This window comes from Tamandua tetradactyla, chromosome 1, assembly GCF_023851605.1.
Source record: "Tamandua tetradactyla isolate mTamTet1 chromosome 1, mTamTet1.pri, whole genome shotgun sequence".
In the NCBI taxonomy this organism is placed as follows: Eukaryota; Metazoa; Chordata; class Mammalia; order Pilosa; family Myrmecophagidae; genus Tamandua; species Tamandua tetradactyla.
Genome location: NC_135327.1, coordinates 46101656 through 46124103, shown reverse-complemented (window position 1 = coordinate 46124103; position 22448 = coordinate 46101656). Strand labels below are relative to the sequence as shown.

General features: G+C 37.6%; 1 protein-coding gene and 1 pseudogene across 3 annotated transcripts in view; one reads left to right on the top strand and one right to left on the bottom strand.

Annotated features, from left to right (window-relative positions):
* MACROD2 (mono-ADP ribosylhydrolase 2) overlaps window positions 1–22448 on the top strand; it is a 2249967-nt gene that overhangs the window by 738113 nt on the left and 1489406 nt on the right. The window lies entirely within an intron of this gene.
* Window positions 6766–8000, bottom strand: LOC143684259 (argininosuccinate synthase pseudogene; annotated as a pseudogene).

Sequence of the window (22448 nt, the reverse complement as noted above, 5' to 3'; positions counted from 1 at the left end):
ATGTCCTAGCAACAGAACTAGGCAACATCACCTGGCCAAATTGACAACTGAATCTAACTACCACACCATCTTTCTTCAACTGCCTTGTGATTATCGACTGCTGCCTTGGATCATGGACCACGGAACTGAATGAAACTTCTTTTGCCACACAGGAAAGAAATCCTAAGAGTCAGTGCTTTAACCCATGGAATTAACCAGCAAAAATCTTCAAGAATTTAATCCCTTTCCAGAGAATTATGAGGAAGGTTCTTGTTCTTCTGACCTCTTATTTCTTAAAGTTAGTTTTAAGCATGGTATAGTGCAGGGTCTTAAAACACTTTCTTCAAGTTTCAGGTGGCAATAAGCAGACTTTTTCTGAACCAGATCCAAATGTTTTGCTCCCTGCTTTCAGCTGAGAAAATTGTAATTGCCAAACAAATAAACAAAGAAAATGAAAATTAACAGGGTGGATCATTTGCTTTGAAGAAGCATTTATTGTAGGATGCCTTTAAATACTGAGCAGCATTAAGGGATTTCAAATATAATTTTATAAACAACTTTTCTGAGATATATCCATTTAATCTAACACAGACTCTTTGTACTGTGGTGGATGTAAATGTCTTAAATTAATGCATAGATAAAGTTGCCATGGAGATTTTTACTTCATTTTCCAAGAAAACACAATATAATCTTTCATTTCATTTCCCTTAGTGAATAAAATATTTGTCACTGTTAAGTTTCTCCTAGTTTTGTGCGGGTTCTCCTGGTAATTTTCAATTTCTACCTGGAGTTTCTTCTTTATCCACTGATGAATTTATTTCACAGACTGGCAGTAGTGTTGGGATAAAATCATAGATAGTTATTCCTTGAATGCTGAAAAGAAAAGGTCTTTTATTCATGAGTTAGTAGTGTTTACTTGTTATTGTATTAGAGTCAAAATACATATTTTTTCTTTCTGATTATCTCCTTTAAATGATTTTGGAAAAACATAATGATAGATTTTAATAATTAAAGCCTAATATTGTTTGAGGGTTTTTTTTGTTTGTTTGTTTGTTTGTGTAAGAGAGGTAATATGTGTGAAAGCATACATTAATAATAATAATAGCATAAGTTGAAAATTGAATTTGGGTAAAAATGCTTTGAAAATCGTAAAAGTATGCAAATGTAAGGTAGTTTTTATTGTTGTTATTATTCTTTGTGATTATTAAAATATACTAGATAATGATGGTTTGTAATTTATAAATTAGGTAATAAAGAAAATCTATAGTCAATTTTATACTTGGAGGCTTATATTAAGAAGCGTTTCTTGTAAGTGCTTTTTAGGAGTTTCATAGAAGTCTGGTAGAATTGCATTACTTCTAGATTTACATTTTTGAAATACTTGTCTTCAGAGTTTTCATAAGATGTATATGGTGTTGTGGTGAAGAATATGACCTGTGCTATAAAATTGCCTGGGATCATATCCCATGCAAATTATTTATTAACTCTAAGAGCTTCGGCAAGTTATATAGCCATTTTATGCCTATGGTTCTTTATCTGTAAAATGACAATAATAATAGTACCTAGTTCTGAGAATTAAATGAGCTAATATAAGTAAAATATTTAGAAGAATGTCTGGTACATACTGAAAACAAACAGCAGCAATTATTATTTTTTTGCACAAGCTTGGTAAAAATTCAGATCTACTGATTAATAGGTTGCATTGTTTCTGTTTGGGCTTTTCTTCATTATGCAGAGAGATCAGCAATGACCTGTTGTTTTTATCATAATTTGCCTAATTATTACATCCCATAAAATAGAAAAATTAAGATACATAATAAAAGCAAAACAAAACCAGGAGTTCGCCTTTAAAAGGGAAAAAAAGGCAGCATCTCGAATTCATGCTCTACCCAAGGGCCTGGTTCAGTGCTTGGCATATATGCAGTAGGCCCTCTGCAAACTGGGTCTGCTTACCCATGGTTTCTGCCTAGGATTCCCATCTATGAAAACAAAGGGCATCACTGCTACATTATTAGTGAAACTGTGCAGCATTTTTATCTCACTTTTAGCTTTTAAGCTTAGTAGGATAAGAATCTCTGGAAGATATAATATTATGGCTGAAATATTAAGGTATTTTAAAACATTCACTTTAGTTCAATCAGTCAATATTGTCTCTGTTCTTAAATTGACAGCCTTTTAAAATGTATCGTTTCAAATTATGTAGTGGATTATGCAGATTCGCATCTAACATTTTAAATGTAAAGTGTTAATTTTTCTAAAGGCAAGAGCTGGGAGGTTATTATATAGGAAAGGAAATAAAATTATGTTGTTGATGTTTTTAATTCTTGCCTGCTTTGGATTTTGTGGTTTTAATCAAACTGGCATTTAAAAATACTGGGCTCAAAAAAAAAAAAAAATACTGGGCTCTATCTGTTAAGAACTGGGTGTTGTTTATAGAGATTTTTAGGTGCAAATTATCTAGCCAGATGTTTAAACACTGAGGGGAAACAAGTTAAATACAATTAACACAGTTCTCATTTATCAAGTAGTTAATTCTCAGCAGTAGGCTACAAAATCTAGCTTTTGATCCATATACTATGTAGAGATATAACTATTTAGATAACAAAATGAGAGATACAAAAGCCTGATTTTTTAAAATACAAAAGCCTGATTTTGAAACTATATGAACTATTAAAAATTAGGGAACATTCTATTCTTTTCAGATAGCTTCCTAAATTTTGGTTATTTACTGCCTATATCATTGTATTTAATGGATAGTAGAACAGATATAATATTGCATTGTAATTTCCACTGAGATAAATCTTACCAATGGATTATGGGCCTACTGAAATGTCTGAGAATGGGGGTGGAGTGTGTGACACACACACACACACACACATACACACACAGGTATACAAATAAAATTGCATAATGTCGCATTGTTTCAGTTGCTTAACTACCACGCAACTTTACTCTTACATAGTTAATTAAAACATTGTGTTTAATCTGGAAATGTGGGTATATGTTAATATGTTTGGTATGCCATGAGGTGGGAACTCCTAAGAATCATGATAGAAATTACAAAGGTCTTAAATAGTTCTGATTATGGCAAAATTTAAAATGTTCTTTATAATTAAGATAAAATCATAACAGTAATTACAGTAAGTTTGTGTTTGGAGACAGACACAAAAAACATCAGCCACTACCTAACAAAAATCATATGTGCCTAATATTATATTAACATATTTCTGTCATTATCTGTTCATCTGTCATGATCTATCCACCTACCTATCTGTCCATCTATCCATCCATCTTATCGGTCTATTCATCTATCTGTCATGATCTGTCTTTCTATCTATGTCACCCATTGTATTTGCAATTTTGTACATTTTCCCTTATAAGCATTTACAAGGTTGTTTTTACATATCATGAGATATATTATTAAGGTTCTGAATTCTTAAATCTTCCTGAGGAATAGCTTACAAATAATATTTTGAGTTTTACAAGTCTCTTTTAAGACCTAGGGAATCATTCTGAAATATTAATTTTGAGTCTAATTTTTGATAGGACATTAAAAAAACAGTGGTATTGTAGACATTTTATTAGAGTAAGAGCCAGGAGTTTATGTTCAAGTCCCAGTTCTGCAAACATGAAGGGCTTGAAATTGGTTATTAAAGTTTCTTGCAATTCTCTGTTTGAAACATGTTGGTGCTACTTGTGCACATGTGAGAAATGCACATATAGCACAATAACAAGTTATGACCCATGTGCTTGCCCTACAACCATGTTCCAAACTGAGAGATTTTATGGATATGCTTTCTTGGGCTTTTATTGCCTTGTAGAATGATTATATTTTGGTCAGAGAGATGCCTATATTTCTCTTAATTAATGTATATGAGGAGCAACAGAAGGTAATAGGAGGAGGAGAAAACTAGACCTTAGTAAGTGGGGATGAGAGCAATAGAGAAGAAAGCAATTTCACAATCTGATTATTTGTTTGGCAGCATTTGCAAGTCAGTTAACTATAGAGATAAGAAAAAGAGAGAGCAGTAGTGTATTATGGAAACAAACAAACAAAAAAAACATATGGAGAAAAGATACTCCCAAAATATTCCTCTGGTTCACATGGCTTCCACTTTTCTTCTTTTTTGCCTGTTGCTACTTGTTTCTGGATATGAAGGAAGGGGTATTGTTACCAAGCAAGGGCTCACTGCCTGACATGCACAGTAGCCAATTCTATGACATTGAGATTTTGAGAAAGGAAGGAGATTTATTGTGAGATCAAACAGTAGGGAACAGGAGACGAGGCTCAAATCTGTCTCTCCAGGGCCAAGGGAGATATTTATGGGGATGGAAGTGGGCATTGGCATGGTTTGATGGGCATAGATTTCTCATATATGGTAAAGGCAGGCTTTCACCAGATTTTCCTTTGAAAGACCTCTCATATTGGATTTGCCTGTGGTCTCAGAGGTCATCTAGGACACCATTCTGGGGTTCCATGTATGCTCAGGTTACAATGGCCTGCAAAATAAGCTCAAAAAGAGAAGAAACTGAGGAAGGCTAGAAGGTGTTTCAGCATCCTAAAATTATTTAGACACAATGAATTCAGTAGCTATGAACAGTAAGAGTTTTTAGAAACTACAGTTCATTTTTATTACAGAACAATTAAATCACCCACTTTGCCATAAGTTACAAAGTCCTAAACAAAATAAACATAGCTTATTTTCACCGTGTCTGTCTATGTAAACTCATCGCTATCCTTAATTTCTCTCAATATGTGAAATCAGATTTCCTTCTTACTGTAATATTTAGGGTGAAAGTATCATCCACATGTCAGAGGTAGCTGTTGTCATTGTTACCACCCCAGAGGCTTCCCAATTTTCAATACAATAATATTGTATTGAAATTATTATTGTATTATTATTGTATTTCAATACAATAATAATATAATAATATTACAATAATAAAATATTATTGTAAAAACATGCTCAACATAAATTTGTTTTCTTTTCACTCTGTCTCTGTGAATGATGCAATATAGTATGGTGGTTAAGAGCCATATTTTGGGGTTTGAACTCTGACTGCACATCTGTCTAAGTTTCCTGTGAAAATGACCACAAACTTGGTGGCTTAAACCAAAAATTCATTGTCTCCCAGTTCAGGAGTCTAGAAGTCTGAAATTAAGGTATCAGCAGGACCATGCTCCCTCTGAAATCTGTAATTGAGTATTCTTTCTTGCGTTTTCCAGCTTCTGGTAGTTTGTTGGCCAGCCTTGGTATTCTTTGGCTTGTAACTGCAGCACTTCTGCCTCCATCATCACATGGCCTCCTTCTCTCTGTGTCTATCTGTGTCGCGTCTCCCCTTCTTATAAGTACACTAGTCCTATTGGATTAAGGGCCCATCTTACTCCAGTACAACCTTATTTAATTGAATTCCAGTCTACAGTGACCCTATTTTCAAATAAGGTCACATTCATAGGTACCATATCTTTAGAGGGAGCATAATCCAATTGAAAACAACACCTAACCAACACTGTGACCTTGGGCAAATTTCTTCACTTCTCTGTGTCTTAATTTCTTTGTCTATTAAATGATGATAATTATAGTTACTCCCTATAATGTTCTGAACTTTAAATGTGTTAATGTAGGCTAAGCACTTAGAACAGTATTTGGAGCATAATTCAGTGTTTCACAGCACTGGTGATGTTAGAATCACCTGGAGAGCTTAATGCCCAGGCTGCACACTTTCCCAATTAAATCAGAATACTTGGAGGTGGGGCCAGGTATCAGTAGCCTTTAATCTCCCCAGGTGAGTCCCATGCGTAGTCAAAGTTGGGACCCATAAATATTAGCTGTCATTAGCCTGCTGATGAAATTATAAACTTTTTTGAGGTCAATGAACATTTTACTTTTTTTATACCCTCCACCACAATACACCTGACTCAGCACCTTATTTTAACTAATGCTCATTAAATGCTTATCAATTAAGAAAAACATGTTGATGATTCTTTAGTTGTGTAAAGATCTTGTAGGACTGAAGACGTGCTAATTTTAAGCAATAATTAGTCATATGTTCACTTGTATTTATTCATTTGTATGTGCCACACATTTTTTAACCTTGATACACCATGCTAGACACTGTAGGTAGATATAAATTAAAAATGCAATCCTGCCTCAAAGAGTTTATAATTTGTGTATTTGAGTGACATGATGATGGTGAGCATGAATAAACACAAACAAGATTTTATTTAATAGAAGGAAAATAGACCACGTTTAAGTGTCATGTTGTAATCTAGGTTCCCTAGGAAGCAGATGCTAGGATGGAGCATGTAGGATCAGCACATATGTGTGTGGTGGGGAAGGGGAGGGGAGCAGAAGTGTGATTGGGCATGGAGAAGAAGTTACCTTTCCATATATTCTCAGCAGAGGCCTCAGCCAACTCTGCAAGGAGCTCTGGGACTGGGAGTTGCCCCAAGTTGGGCTGAAGGGGCCAGGTTTTTACTTTTCCATGTTGCTCAGTAAGTGAATATCTCTGCTAGTGATATAGTGACTGAGGGTGAGCCAGGTTTCTTTAGCTGAGGCAATCTCCAAATAGAGCTGCAGCCCCCCTCCCCATCCCTGCACCTTTCCCCTCACTGACCACTTTTGCAGGCTAAGGGAAACAGGGAACAAATCTGGGGCCTGGCCCCCCTATGCTGCCAGCAAGCTAGGGAGAACAAGCCACAATTACAAATTATCATTACAATTAACCCCTGTACTTGAGAGATGGGCAAAGTGAGGAGGCCCCAGCTCCTTATTGTCAGCCAGTCTATTTAGTAGTGACTTTGCTCTGGAGATGATATTCCTTCCGCCTGAGGTAGTTGATGATTCAACCAGTGGCATCGACAGGCTTGTAATTGCCCTACACATTCATGCTCACCAGCTCCTCATAGAGCCACACTGAGGACATACACCTGGCCCTTTAACACAGATACCCGTACCTTCCCATCCACCCACTCCTGGGACTTGGCAATGCAGTGGCAGACAACTCACACTCAGAGCTGTGCCAGAAACTGGTGTATACCAGTTTGGTGACCTTCAAGCCCAGATCTTGTTTGATTTTATATACTTCCTAATCCATCGTGAAGTCCTTGATGTCTAAATGAGCATGGGGTCTCGTAGATAAGTCGTGGCTTCATTCTGATGAAGTGGTCCTTCATGATGTCGATGCGGCTCACACCATGCTTGCCTACGACTTCATTCAGGTACACAAAGAGCTCCAAGGATGTGCAGTGGGTGGTGCCGTCCTTGAAGCTGGGACCTGCACAGGAACCCCTCTTTTGAACTAGATCTCAGGGATGTCAGGGCTGTTGAGAGCTTTGGCGGTGTCCTGGGTCTTTGTGTAAAGATGCTTGGTTCTTGGGGTTCTCCAGGATTCCAGCATCATAGCTGATGTGCATGAGATTCTTATTCATGCTCCATGGGTTCTTGGGGGTGACCAGGATAGGAATTCTGCATTGCTTTGCATACTCCATCAGGTCATTACTGCCCTTGAACCTGTTGTAGAACTCAGGGATCTTCCAGGAAGAGATGACCTTAATCTTGGAGGCCAGTGAGTGGCAGGTAAGCTCAAACTGGACCTGGTCATGCCCCTTGCCTGTGGCACTGTGAAACACATACTTGGTTTCCTCTCTCTCCCATTGGGCAATTTCTACTTGTTTGTGGGCAATGCAGGTGACACAAGAGAGGTGCCCAGGAGGTAGCAGTCCTTGTATGGCATGCTGTACTGGACAGCAGGCCAGATGAACTCTTCCACAAACTCCTTGCTGATGTCCTTGATGAACACCTTTTTGGCCCTGAGCTTCAGTGCCTTCTTCCTGGCTTGCTCAAAGTCTTCTTTCTGGCCAATGTTGGCCAGGTAGCTAATTAGATTATAGCTTTGTTCTTTCAGCCACACGAGAATACAGTCTGGATGCTAGACTGCCACTGTAGCCCAGAACCACGGAGCCTTTGCTGGACATTGTCTGGGATTGATGGTGTGGGTTTCTGGTTTCCAGAATCTGTCTTCACAGTTTAGCAAGCCACTTGAAACCCAGGTGGTGATGGCAGTCATTGGAGCAAGGCCATTGCAATTTGATCTTTAAAGATGGGTAAGGTTTCAAGAGGCTGACATGAAGTACAGGGCTTTCCAGATGAAGAAAACATAGAAGTAAAGGTGGGGAAATTTTTTTTCAGAGGCTGGTGTTTATAGAAGTCCAGGCAGAGCAGCTTAGACTTAATTTAGTTGCCATTTAGGAGCAGTGTGCTCTAGTAAGATTCATCTGGTAGCAATATGGAGAAATAGGAAGGGACTGATCTTGGAATCAGGAGATTGTGCAGTAATTCAGTAAACCAAGAACCAATATGAGGGAGGACCTGAGCTAGGCAGGAGGGCAGAGGACTGGACTGCAAAGGGTGGGTGGAAACAGGAGGCAGTGTAGATAAGCAACTGAGAGTTTTAAGCACCTGAATGAATGCCAGCTGTATGTTTGTGAGTACCTGTGGGTACCCTACCTGTGGGTAGGGAATGGCCTAAACTGAGGAGAGGAATAGTGAAGGAGAAGAGGGCTCAAAAAGGACAGTGGCTTTGATTCTTTGTTAAAAAAGAGACAGATGTGACCAAGATTTTGAGTAGTGTTTTGGAGAACATGAAGTAGATTGTTCAAGTTGACCTGAATCTTCTAGTCTTGTATTGCTATTTGCAACTTTACTACAACATCAGGAGATTTTGTCACAGTGGTAAAGAAAAACAAGTGAGTCATCTGGGCCTCAATCAGGGAAGAGTGCCATCCTAATTGGTGTCAGTCAAAAGTATGAAATAACCAATTTGTCCTCAAATGCTAGCCTTCAACATTCGCTATTTTTCTAGACATCCCTTTCAGGCTCGCAAGGTACTTATTCTTCTCCATTTTCCCCTCTCCTTATTAAAACTAGTCATTTTCGCCACAGTATTGGTTTCTGCAATAACCTATTCTTGGAGTGTCTTTTGTTGCAGAATTAAGTGTAAGTCTTTTAAAATTAATTTTGGTGAGTAGGTGAAAGAAGTATTTTGAGCAGCAGAGCTTCTGGGTCCCTGAAAATAATGTTCAGTATAAGGTCACCCCATAGTGTTTTAATTTTGAGGTCCAACATTTTCAGGATTTAAACAAAATGGTCAATTAAGGGATACTTGTAGCTTCTTAACCTTGGAAGGAGGTCCTGGAATGATATAAATACTGTCTTGCAGAGGCCTCAGCTATGGGAGATTGTATGCCTTAATATTGTTATAATATCTTTTTCTCTTCTCCCTTACAAAATTGAAATGGATGAACTGATCATCCTGTAATTTGTCATCATGAAAGAACATTTCCCTTCATCTTAATGTCTAGGATGTTTCATTTAAGAACAGCTTAAATGAGCCCTATTTCAAAATGAGCTGCACTATAATATCATTAGTTCTCCACTAGTCACTTTGTAAAGTTATGGAACTGTGCACAATCTCTTTCCAGTCTAAAACCTTGGGAGGAAGTAATTGAAGTATAGATACTTGAGAGTCTCAATTTTATTGCTTTGCAAAGAAATTTCCATTTAGAGTTTATCTGGTTATCGTCCCTAAATATTTCTCAAAGGAGTATAAATCAAGCTTGTTGAGAATTTCCTATATCATGCGGTCCTATTACCTGAGCCACATGATATAGGAAATCAGTTGTCAGTTTTGACATTGTCAGTTGGAGCACCCCTAACTGTGATTAGAATTCAGCCTTGGTTTGGAAGGCATCCTACTCCTCTTGTTTCTCACTCTCTCTCTCACTTTTTAAAAAACTCTGATTCTGTGCATTTTTTTCAAAATGATTTATATTTTAGCTTAAGTCATTAGTGTATGTTTCCAAATGGTCAATATTTCCTGCCTTATTGGAAATAAATAAAACAAACAAATAAATAAATAAATAAAATACTCCAAGAGACCTCTTGGAGTAATGATTCCCTGAGATAATTTATCATTCCTCTGCATCCAGTATCACTGATGAGCTTATATATGAAACTTTACCCTTCTTTATGTCTTTAAAACAAATTCTGTCAATGGGTAGTGAATATGATACTGCATCTGATCTATGGGTAAACATTAAATCACTCCATTTGTTTAGCAGAGATGGATGTGTGTTACTTTTTTTTTGCTCTTTTATCCAAAGACTAAGAAACCATAAACAGGACTCATTTAGGTTGCTTCAAAGTACTGATATTAGTACTGATATTAGAAGTCTCATTAAAGGATATTAAATAATTTTTTTAAAGGAATGAATTTTCCTTTGTAAAGAACTAGCTCACTCAAGTACTTCTCCCAACCATTTTTCATACCTAGTAAAATAAAATGAAATCTATTTTCTTTGCTTAGTTAACAAAACCAAGATGTTATGAGACTGCTGAATTTGAATTCAGCTTGTTACTGAAACTTTGAGCCCTTATGGGTGATGTTAGGAGAACCTTCTCAAAATGCCTTCATTAGCCTAACAGTAATGACCAGTGGGTACTTTGGTGGCTATTTGTGCTGGTGATGGGTTGGAACAAAAGAGGCTCACAAGTCTAGTTGCTGAAGAGACCCATTAAGAAAAGTCTCTTCAACACCCTTCTTTTAGGCAAAGAAGAATGTCTTCATGATGAAAGCAATAAGGCAACTAACAACATGAGTAATTAAATGATTTAACCAAGGTCACAAAATGAGCCTGCAGTCCCCTTCCCAACCATGATAACTGTTTTCTCCACCAAAGTATCCCAGTGCCTAAAATAATGCCTGACACTTAAAAGACTGTATTCATTTATTTATAATGGATGGATTAATGAGCAAAGCCAAGGGACAGAGGGAATTAATAATAGCAGTAATATTCCTCTAAGGCAGAATTTTTATATCATCTAACATTATCTCTTTTTTATTATTATTATTAGAAGCCACAGAGTAGCATTGTTAAGCACATGAGTTTTGGAACAAGACTGCCTGTGTTCAAATTCCTCTCCTAGTTTACTAGCTTTGTAATCTTTGGCAAGTTACTTAGCTCTCTGTTGCAATTTTCTTGTCTATGTGGTAGAAATAATAACGGAACACACCTTATGTGTTGCTAAATACCTATTACATGGTTAGCATTCGACGTGTGTTAGCTGTCATATTGGGGATAGGTAGTTAGTGGAGTGGAGAGTAACCTCACAGGGTTCCTCTCATGGAGGGATCACAAGGTCTTAGGGTGGGCCTCTAAATGCTTTTACTGTCACATCTCTCTTTTTTCCACATTTCATTTGAAACTCCAGATTGCTTCAACAACTAAAGTTTAATAGAAACCATGAGGAAATCTTACAAGTGTGGATAAACTCAAATAGCAAATAACTGAGCTCTTGAAAATAAAGAGAGATGCTCAGGAAATACTATGAGCTAAAGTACCATACAAACTGTGTATTGATCTGGCTTACCGACTTATTAGCATCTGTCCTAGCAAAGTTATTGGAATTCTTGGAGCCTAAGTATCCTCATCGTAAATTGAGTAGAAGATATTTCCCTCTTATACTGGGTAAAAGAGTAAATAAGATAGTATGTATATAAAAAGTGTGTCATGGGGATGAAATAAATAATTTAAATTAATAATTATTATCATAATAAAAACTCAGGGTATGAGGGATTGGACAGAAAAATAATGCACATTACTATATAAAGAAACCATTATTTAGTTTGCTTACTTCTTCAGAAATTAACAAGATGGACAGGTTTTTAGGTAACAAGTGTCATGTAAGTATTTTGTCTTTGTCTTGGAACTTTTTGTCCCTTATCCATGAACTGACTGTTAAAATGATGGCATAATTTCAAAATTATGCTTTGGATAGCATAATTCCAAGGTCTCATTCTGACCAGGCTTTCAATATTTAAGAAGAAAATAAATCTAAAGAAAAGAAGGGAGGCATGGAGAGAATTAGACATAATGGATATTGGGGCCAATTTTTTTCACCCTCATTGAACTCCTTATTTTCCATTCCATTTGGAGTGTGTTGATAATGAAGGTTTTCAGTTGATATTAGCAAAAGAAATATGGATATCATCAATTCATGCCATTTTGTAAAATGATGCACTAGTCAAGACTGACCAAGTTAGCTTGCAATAACAAACAACCCCAGAATCTCAAGATTTAAAACAACAAAAAGTTTATTTTTTGTTCATGCTACATATCCATTATTGATTGTATGGGGAATCTACTCCACCACATCCTTACACAGGCATACAGTCCTATAGAGCTTCCACCATTTTAAAAATTACTAGTTTTCTTGATACTTGGGAGGACAGATGGGCAAATTCTGACTCTTACTGTATCATTTAAATTCATATCTCTGGCCAAAAGCCCTGGCCCTGATGCTTGAAACTTTAAGGCAGAAGGTAGGCTAGAAAGGCAATGAGTCAAATGTTTGGGGACTAGAGGGGTAAATAGTCATTTTTAAAATTCCCATATATTCCAATTCTCTTTCTGGGCACAGAGTGGGACTGCACTTTTCTGCCCATTTGAATCAGGCATGATTGTGTGATTTGCATTGGCCAATAAAGCATGAATGAGGATGATGTATAACATGTTGAAACCTCAAAATCTACTGTGCAATTTGCCATATTCTTTCCTCTTGCCAGGGTGACCCAGATACTTATGGCTCTGTAAATCTTGGGCTCCAAGTGAAGATAAAATGAAGGAGAAACAAAGATGGACATGTTGTTTGTGCAAAAAATAATAAATCTGTTATGTCATTGTGATTTGAGAGTTATTTGTTACTGCAACGTATCCTAGCCTATTCTAACTGATTCAGATAAGAAATATATTAGGATAAATTTCGCAAATTTCAAAAATAGTTTTCTTCTGTACATTTGGGTTTATATGCACTCAAATTAAAGAATTCAGGACCAATTTTTAAATAATTATTGTAGTGATAAAAAGAAACAGACAGGGTTCAAGGGTAATTCAGTGGTAGAATTCTTGCCTGCCATGTGGGACACCTGGCTTCAATTCCTGGCCCATGCACTTCCCAAAACAAACAAACAAGCAAACATAAATTCAACAAATGGAGCTGCAATAACAGGATACTCACATGGACAAAGAATGAAATGTGACCCCACCATACAGCATACAAAAATAAAGAAAAGAAACGTAACAAACCAGGCAGCTCTCGCTGGTTCATTTGACTAGTGGCAGTGATGTTGGTTTTAGTGAGTAGTTATATTTGGGAGCAGGGAGGCTTATTAAGTACAGCTGTAGGGTGAAGTTGGGCTGTGAACTATTTTGCAGTCCAATCAGATTGTGGACTTTAAGGCTTTTCACAGTCTCTGCCAGTCTGGAAAGGGGACAGAGCTTTATGAACCATAGTACAGTCCTGCTACTGATTCATTACATGGCCTTGGGCAAGGCACTTAATCACTTTGGATCTCAGTTTCCTTTTCTTTAAAATGCGGATAATAATACTGACATAAGTAATAGGGATGTTGTGTGGATAAAGTAATTAATGATTGTAAAATGCTTTGAACGTGCAAAGTGTGGCATAATTGTTAGGTGCTATGATTAAGAAGTATTATTAATGTGTTGTGTTTAATTTCTATTAGGGCTTCTCTCTGCTTTGAAGTCAGCATCCTCCTAAAGTGTGGGGTTGGAATATAGAAGTGCTGCTCAAGTCCCTTTTCTGCCTGGAGAAAATATTTAGTAGCTAGGGTAATCATCATTATGAAGAGTATCTCCTCCAGGTTAAAAAAAAAAAAAAAAAAAAAAAGATAGGAAAAGATCTTCCTCTAAAAAAAAGGAAATTGCTCTAACTTTAAAAGTATCAATCAATTCTTTAAAATCTCATACAGCCCTATATTTCAGTAAAGCCTAACAATGTGCAAAATTTGAAACTTCAGGCATTTTCTGCTTCAGCATAAGATAGGGAATGTTCTTGCCCAGATAACTTTAAAACAGCTGAACCAGCTTTTCCTAATTTTCCCACAGTGTTTGCTTCAAGGATGAAAATAAGCAAGGTATCCTCCAGAGGAAAAAAAGTCTGATGTGTGGCTGTGTTTTGTATTTTCAAAGAGTTAAAACCCCAGCTCAGATTAATTTCCATTTGCTTTATAGACTTTCTTTTGGGAAATGTATTTCTAGGTTCATAAAACAAAGCTATTCTTTTGAAGGTCAAGTTTGTTCCGTGTTTATAGATGACTACATGGTACAGCTGAACAACTTTGGCTTTGGAGTAAAAAGACCATGGTCAGGCCTTGGGAAGTTTTCTTGATAGCCATATGAGTTTTGATAAATTAAATTTAACAACTATCTCAGTTTCCATATATATGTGTGCATGGAAAATAATTCCTGCTTACCTAAGAGGGTTCTGGAAAGGTTGAAGATAGTAAAATTTTTGAAAAATATTTTATAAATGAAAAGAGTCATTTATATTATTTTCTTTTCTTTGACATATTGATGTATCTTACATTTAATGTTCTTGAGTTTGCAAGACTCCCAAACATATTTTCATATATACTAAAACTCTAGAAATTCAAATAATTTCCTTGAAACTTTGAAAATCCATGTATTTGATCTTATATCATATAGAATGAGAAGAAAGAAGTTGATATGCACTTCTTTCTTTTTGAAGTTGTCCTTATGAGAAGGTAAAACGTAACTCAAATATTTGAGTGGGCATCTTTGGCTATGGTTTTGCTACTATTGTACATCCTTTTTTTATTAAAAAAATTCTGTGTGCAGGCACGAATGGCTTTAGACTTTTAAACTACTGGGAACTGGGAATACAGGAGAGATTTTTTTATTATGCGAAAGAGTAAAACTCTTACCAAAGATACCCCATGTCTAAGTCCAAGTCACAAAAAGAGTTTAGGAATTGATCTTGTTGTTCTACCATGGGGGATAAACACATCCTTAAACTTCTGAAAGACCAGAAGTTTTCAAAGCCTAACTTTCCATGATCATAGTTTTCAAATGCTTAGGCCTATCCTTGAGGCACCATTATTTTCTCCCAAATATTCCACTTCTTATGATGGCCTAAATATTTGCAAGAACAAATCCCACCATCCATTTATTTTACTCTCCTAAAAAAAAGTTGACCTCATGAAATGACAGCTAATATACCAGAGCTGTTTATCTCCTCACTGAAACCAAAAAAGAGAGTATTTGGCAGAGTTTGTAAGGCTTACCTCTTATTTTCAGGCTCATTGGTACATTAACTGTAGTTAACAATAGATCCTCTTCAGAACCTCCTGGTGGTGTTGTCTGCTGATGAATCACAGCTAAATCCCTCTACTGGACTTGACTTCTGTTGAAGAAAGCTTTTCTTCCCAAGGACATGTCTGCCTCTCTGGGGCTAGGTCATAACCAGTGAGTGGTCTGTATAGAGCATACAAAGTCAGAGCCCCTTGTCTTGATGGGAAACAGCTTGAAGTTTTGTCCCAATACCATAGCTCCTTGTAGGATTATCCAAGGCCTCTTTTGCAACTGAACAATAGTTTAATTTCTTTGCTTGATCAGCTTCCAGGCCAGAAGACCAATATATAGGATCAATTTCTAACATAACTGGTTAAGGCAGTGCTAGGTCTATTATGGGAGGAAATCCAAGAAGCTATAAGTTGAACTAATATATAATGACTAGGAACTGGGAGCATATATGTGGGACTAGATACATCAAATTATGGATCAAATGGGCTGGATAAGGGAGAGTCTATTGACATGGAAGGACTCTCCCATAATACAGAATTTAAAAACTGATGGGGGCTGTCATGGTCAGGTTCTTGTGTCAACTTGGCCAAGTAGTGGTACCTATTTGTCTGGCTGGGCAAGTGCTGGCCTGTCTGTTGTGATGAGTACATTTCATAGAATTAAATCATGATCACATCAGCTACAGCCACAGCTGATTCCATTTGTAATCAGCCAAGGAGAGTGTCTTCTGCAATGAATGATGCTTAATCTAATCACTGGAAGCCTTTTAATGAGAATCCAGAAGAGACAGGCTCTCTTCCTGCTTCAGCTCGTGAGCCTCTCCTGTGGAGTTCATCCAGACCCTCCATTGGAATCATCAGCTTCACAGCCTGCCCTGTGAATTTTGGACTCTGCATTTCCGTGGTTATGTGAGACACTTTTATAAATTTTATATTTGCAAGTGTTTCCTGTTGATTCTTTTTCTCTCGAGAACCCTAACTAATACAGGGGCTTTGGGAGATGACATTGAGGTATAGCTAGGATGGCTATTAGAAGTTGGAAAAAGTGACAGCCCACACCAAGAGAGGTAGAAATTCTTTATCATGGCAGACAGTGAATGAAGGAATCAAAGGCTCAGAGTAGTTGGCTTTGTAGAGAACATATACATAAGACTGGGAAACCAACCAGATGGTTGTGCAGTGAAGGAAGATTTGAAGGGGTCTCCATTTACCAAATGATAATGAAAACACTGGTGAGAGGAGCACCATCATCTCTGAGAAACCCAGTGGTAGATATCCTCCATTGGCCAAGACTAACTACAAAGTTGCCATTTCAGAATTGGGCTCTCTGAAGACAACTGGATGAGATGGGCACTAGTTTGGCCTTTACAAAAAAAAAAGATAAATCCTGATAAATTAAATCCTGGCAGAGGACTGTCAGGAACTCTACCAAGTCTCAAGTGATGGTATGTGGCAATTGAGCTGGTGAATGTATACTTTCCCATTCCTATCAGGGAGTGGAATGAAGCACTTTGCATTCAGTTTTGTACAACAGTACACATTTATGTTCTTGCCCCAGGGCTATGCTCTCTGAAGGGACCTGGACTGTCTGGACATTACACCAAATACCATACTGGTCTGTTATATTGATGGCATCATGCCTATCAAATTGATTAGCAGAAGTGTCAAGCATTGGTACGGCAGGTATGATCCAGAGGGTAGAAAAAAGCCCTATGGAAATTCAGAGTCCCTCTACATAAGTAAAACTTTTAGGAACCTGAGGCATGCTGGGAAATATTATCCGACGTAATGGACAAATTATTGTAATTCACAATTCTTTTAGTTTTCTGGAGGTAGCATGATATACTCTGAAATAGTGTTCCAACCTTTTTACTAAGAGACATAAAAGCCTGCCAGCTTTGAGTGGGGCTTAGAACAGAAAAGAGCTCTGCAACAAGTTCCTGCTGCAGTGTGAGCAACTCTATTGTTGGAACCTTACAATCTGGCAGAACCTATGTCAAGCCCAGTGGGTGAATCACAAAACAGACCCCTAGTGTTTGGGTGCAACGTCATGCCATCTGTAGATGATAAGTATGTAGCTTTTGAAAAATAACCCCTAGTGTGCTACTGGGATTTCAAAGGATACAACATCTAACTATGGGATATCAAGTGACCATGTGCTCAATGCTACCCTTCATGAGCTGGGCTCTGTTTAAAACCCAAGTCTTAGGGTTGGTGGTACCAGCAGCAATCCATTGAAGACAGACATGATGTATTTGGATTGGACCCAAATGGGACCAGAGGGCACAAGCAAACAACAAGAGCAGGTGGTCCAGTTCATCATGTCAGACACCCATTTGCACCAGTGTGATTTCCTCTGATTAAAACAATGGCTGCATTGGGGGAGGAGAGCCCTTCCCAGCTGTTGAAGGATGTAAAATGATGAGTTTGATTCATGAATGAGTCAGCCAGCCAGATATATACTTCTGTTGCACTGCTGGTCCATTCAGAAGAGTCCTTGAATGACAAGATTGATGGGAAACTCACCCAAAATGGGCAGATCTTTGGGCACTACACTTGGTAATCCCTTTGTGTGGAAAGAATGCATGTTTTTTTTTTCCACACTAAATCATTTGTCTAGGTAGTCAGGAAACTATAAGGAGAAAGATCAAAAGATCTGGAATGAGTGGATCTGGGAAGTGGCAAATAGATGGACTTATCCAGTGGGCATGAGATGTGAATATCTTTATACTATGTTAATGCCAATCAGGAATTATCCCCTATGGAAAAAGCATTAAAAATCAAATAGAAAGAATATCTGAGTAGGTTGTTTTCAGTCAGCCTCTGTGTGTGGCCATCCAGTGCCAGCACAATAATTGCATGAATGGAGTAGCCATGGTGACCAGAATAGAGTTCACAGATGAGCCAAACGGCATGGGCTCCCTCTCACTAATGCTGATCTAGCTTCTGCTATTCCTGAATTCCTAAACTTCCAGCACCAGAGCCCAAATTTGAGTCCGTGATGAGGCACCATCCCTTTGTTAGAACAGAGAGCTACTTGGAGACAAATTGAAAACATCAGCTCTTTCTTCCCTGGAAGAGACATTTATTTCTCTTGACTGGAATTGATGTACATTTCATGTATGGCTTTGCCTTTCTTGCTGTCTGGGACTCAGCCAGCATCACTATTTAAGAAAATCAGCATTTTTGATCAACCATTGCCTAACATTGCCTTAGATCAAGGAGCCTACTTTCCAGTAAGGGGATGGAGGAGTGGAAGCCTTCTGATCATGTTGTGTCCTCACCTATTAGAAGCTGTCAGCCTGAAAAAGTCATGGAAGAGCCTTTTGAAGTTGAGGTGCCAGCATGGGGTAATACCTGGAAAGAACCAGCTTGAACATGGTACTCTGTGAGGAAGGGTGCCATCTTCCTATACACAGTATATACCTTAAAAGCTATTGACATTCTATAGTTCTGTATCCTTAATAGTAGAACACATAGGTCCAGGAACCAAGGGAATGGAAATATGAGTAGCCCCAGTTACCTTGTCTCCTAATTGTCCTCTTGGGGAAATTTGCTTTCCATTTTCACACATTTAAGCTCTATTTGTCTAGGACTCCTGGTTTCCAGAGGGGGAATGCCTCCACCAGCAGACATGGTGAGAGTCCCATTAAACTCTAAAACATAACTGCTACCTGCTCACTTCAGGCTTCTTATGTCAAGAGACCAGAAGACAAGGAAAATGGATATCACACTTGCAGGAAAAATAAACCCTATCATCAAGAAGAAGTTGCTTTGGGAAGAATGGAAGAATACATTTGGTACCAACAGTTCCTATTTAGGATCCCCGTGTTCAAACAGAAAAGTGCAGTATCCTTGATCTGAGACAGACATGGTGACCAGGTGACCAGGGATAAGCTAGAAATGAGGGTCTCTGTTATCCTACCAGTAAGCCACTTGGACTAACAGAGATGCTAGTCAAAATGAAGGGAATGGAGAATGGGTAGTAAAGGAAGGAAACTATGAGTATTATTTGCAACCTTGAGACCACCCTGCATGGATACTTTGTCCCCCTAACATTTCTTTTGTAAATTTCTCCAGGAAGAGAGACAAACCAGAATCCTAGGGGAGCTGATCCCAGATAGTGAGAACTAAATACATGAAGCAAGAGGATCTGAATAGCCCAAGGGATGGACTGAAATGGATGCTATTGTGTCTTGCCCAGATAATCTCTTTAGGAAAGAGACATTCATTCCCTCAGCTGCTGGATGTGTGACTACAGTTGATTGTAAACTGGTTCCCTCTATGGAAATTCACCTCTGTTAAGAGGAGCTTTCTTACTGAAGCCATGGCCTTTTCCCAGGAGTAGTCCATCCCCAATGCCTTCATGGGTGATAACTATGAAAAGCTATCCAGACTTAAGAGGTCCTTATAGGATCACTTGAGGTTTCTATTACAACTGCATTGCAAGACAACTTCTGTTCAGTCCTTCTCTCACTCCCTTACAGGTGTTGTTTCTAAGAACGCCCAGTAAACTCAGGCACACAAACGTCTGCCTCAGAGTCTGTTTATGGAGGAACAGAATCTAGGACTTTGTCCTCACCATCAAAATGCATTTTATCAATTCCTGGCACATGTACTTCCCAAAAACAAAACAAAAATTCAATCAAACAAACAATAATTCAACAAATGGTGCTGCATTAACGGGATACTCACATGGAAAAAGAATGAGATGTGACCCCCACCATACAGCATACAAAAAAAAATTAAAAATATTACAGTGAATGAGATGACACATCATTATTAGCACATTCACAAACATTATTGAGCATTCCCCTTATATATTTTGATTCTTAAAGCATGTCTTTTATTTTTGTTGATTCAACAATTAAAGAAAGTCTGCTATGTGTCAGAACCTTATTCTTATATTTTGGATTCATTGACACATAATGCAAGACTTTTGACATTAAGGATCTGATGTTTGAGAGAATTGGTTAAATAAACAGACAATTAAATATTCTATTATTAATAGAGCATGGCATGGAAGCCCAGAAGTGAGACATCAAACATAGATTGTTGAGAAAGGTAAGAAATCTGTAAGGCTTTCTGAAGGAAGTGTCTGGTTTCAGTCTTAAAAGTGTCTGAAGTTTCAGTCTACTTCAGGATAAGTAGAAATTATTTAAGTAAAGAACAGAATATATTCAATGAGGGGAACAATTTGAGATAATAACAGGTTTGGAGGTTTGAAGGCAGTTCCTTAGGAAAAAGTCATGGGGATAGATATTAGTGTGAGGTAGAGAGAGCTGTTGGTAACCACTGAGTAACCTTAGGCAGGGGGTAATATTGTCATAGTTTTATTTTGGAATTATTACTTTAATCTAGTGAAAGTGTAGAGAATTAATTAAAAAGGAGACCAGTTAGGAGTTCATTGCAGCAACCTAGCTAAGAAATGATGGCTTGAACTAATGTAGTGGCAGGAGAGATGAACAAAATAAAATGGATTCCTGAGTTAGGAAGGAAGCCAGGATTTGGAGACATTAAACATGTCCCTAGGCATCTATCAGGTTTGAGTAGGTAGAAATGCCATTCACCAAAATAAGATGGGGGTAGTTGAGAGAATGGTGATATTTATGAATGTATTTCAGTGGAATGCAGAAAGAATGAGAAATGATGACTTCTTTGATATTTCTTTTGAGAAACTTTGAGAGATCCTAAGGTAGGAGTTGTGCTAAGAGAGATCTCACCACAGCATATAAACAACTGAAACCCTGATGCCCTCATCCAAGGAACAGATAGATGTAGAGTGGGAAGAAAATGGAACTAAAGACAATTCCAGTTCCAAAGATATTGACCAGAGCTATTTGTGGTCATCATCCTCTCTGTTAGGATTTTGAGTTACAAAATACTAGTTAGGTAGTCTCTTATCCAGGATAAATCCAAAGTTCCTTAATTTTTCTTCATGGTTATAATCCTACATGTCTTTGGAATTTCGTCATGTTTTCTATGCTCTCACTTAGTTTTATGAGCCAGAATAGGATACATTCTATTTGTTGTCATCTTTGAGAAGACCAAAGTTAAGAAAGCTTCCCAGGATACAATATACACCTCTGCCCCAGAAAACAGGAGTGCCACTTCTGGCTTCCTAAATTAGGCACCTGAGAGGCAATTTCTGCATGTCATGGGAGACTTCTATATTAAAAACAGCAGTGCAGGCCTTGACCAAAGCAGCATGTTGGGACATGTGTTTGAGATGTGATTGGTTCTGCATATCTGGCCACTTGAGTAAGAAATGCATTTAATTACTGTTTTCCCTTTTATAGATGTATCTGCCTTTCCAATAAATAAATCAGACTGATTGAAAAGTCCCTAAGACATGATCCAGGACACAACACAAGTTGCTCCACTTGTGAGAATTAACTGTTGTACTTCTTTACTTGAAAGCAAAACTTGTTTAAACCTTAAAAGAAGATGACACAACAATAAGTTTTAATAATCTAAGATAATTTTTATTCATTGTAAACATCTTATTATTTTGGATGATATTAAGTGATATCTAAAATGTTTTATCTGAAATGAATATAGAATAAATGTGCAGAGTATTTCAGTTACATGTAATGATTCCGAAACTGTAGAAAAGATGGACTTTCCAAGTCTTGAGTGACTTAATTTAATCTTTTCTCCCCTGACTCCCCCCCTCTGTCTTCTGAAAATGTAATGTATGTGCCACAACAAAGAAGGATCACACTACAAAGATGTACTGTAAATTAGCTTGGAGGTGGGTCCTTCTGCTCTAGCCATGCCCCTTTTCTTCCTATCTTGAAGAATCCCAGTCCATCTTTTCATTTCTGGCCAATCTTAAAATTTTTAATTTTCAACTCTAAAACTCTACAGTTTCTTCCCATTTTTCTGTCACAAACAGACATGTATACAAATATACATGTACATATATATTAAGCATTTTAAGATTCACAACCCAATGAATTGGTCCTATTTTTAACCTCCCTTGATTGATTAGAAAATAGAAGCAGGGGATGACTTAGTAACTTGCCTGGGGTCTCATGGCTAAAAAGTGGCAAGGCTAGGATTGGAGTTAGGCTGTTTGACTCTTGAGCCCATACTCTTAACCATCCCGTTATCCTGCCTTTCAACAGTGTTAGCTTTTAAAGAAATATGAAATATTCTGTGCTCTACTGAATCAATTAGGGGATTTGGGCTAGAGTAGAAGAGAGAAAATCTTCACAGCTGGCTGAGATTAAAAGAGCCCAAGCATCTACACAGATTTTTAAAACATAGACTCCAAGAGA